We start from the raw sequence: 1,033 nt of genomic DNA, 5'->3' as shown, positions 1-1,033 counted from the left end.
CCTCTGGGGGTTCTGAGTTCCTGAAGCAGTCGACCTGGAGGGTTGGGACAGCTATGGTGCATGTTCTTCAGCTGTTGCTTTTTTCTCTTCCAACTTGTACGTAAAAAGCCTGTAGTGACTGATATTTAAGCTGGAGTATTTCTGAATCTGTATCAACTCCCGACAAGCCCCAAGTCTACATACTTGCTTATGTTTTTAACAGCACGTTCTGGTGTTCGCTTCAGCAGCACATATACTGGAATGATACAGAGAAGATTAGCATGGCTCCAGCACAAGGATAACACACAAATTCATGAAGCATTCTATATTAAAATAAAAATGAATGCTTCCTGGTCCTGCCGGGATTGTCTAATTGCTGCTTGTTTTATAGTGGAATGTTGGTGAGTGTGCCCAGTTTTACCGTTTAGTGACAATATCTGGTTTTGATGGTGGTTCAGGCTGCCTGGTCACTTACTGTCCCCAGGTGTGATGTTTCACTTCTATCAGGACCCAGCAGTGAGCTAAGAGCAGCTTTTCAAATGAGGAATAGCGACAGTGTGGGCTTCTTCCACAGCCAACAGTGCTTTCTCTGCAGTTCGGCGGTCTCCAAGCGACACCTTTGCTGCTTATGCACATCCAGTGATGTTGGACGGGCTGGCCCAGATGCGTGGTTTGTCCTCATCCAGGGGTTCATTTCAAGCAGGAGTATTATGGGTTGTCATAGCTTGGTGAAATGTGCCCAAATGTGGTCTATGTTCTCATCAGAACCCAAGGAGGCTTGTTATGCCTGTGTCGTGAGCCCCTCAGGGACCACCAGGAGTCTGAGTTCATATACAAAAGCAAAGAGCCAAACTCAAGCTTGGGTTTGTAGATGAACAGTCTTATTAAATAAGAAACACAGAGCCAAATGCAGAGTTAAAAGCCCAAGAGGTCAGAGCAGTAGCTGAGAGCTGAGACTTAAAAAGTCACCTTCTTACCCTTCCTGCCGCTGCTGTCAGCAAGAGACCTACTTCCTATGCATCTGTCTTTTTATTGACTTTCTGTTCTGCCTTCT

The 1,033-nt window shown here is 45.8% G+C and overlaps 1 non-coding gene across 1 annotated transcript; it reads left to right on the top strand.

Annotated features, from left to right (window-relative positions):
* The first annotated feature begins 208 nt into the window (after positions 1 to 208).
* LOC131912199 (U6 spliceosomal RNA) lies at positions 209 to 312 on the top strand. The gene has a single exon (XR_009379594.1). It is a non-coding gene; the product is annotated as a U6 spliceosomal RNA (small nuclear RNA).
* The last annotated feature ends 721 nt before the right edge of the window (positions 313 to 1,033 follow it).

Source organism: Peromyscus eremicus, chromosome 5 (assembly GCF_949786415.1).
Source record: "Peromyscus eremicus chromosome 5, PerEre_H2_v1, whole genome shotgun sequence".
Lineage (NCBI taxonomy): Eukaryota > Metazoa > Chordata > Mammalia > Rodentia > Cricetidae > Peromyscus > Peromyscus eremicus.
This window is presented reverse-complemented; position numbering and strand designations above follow the sequence as displayed.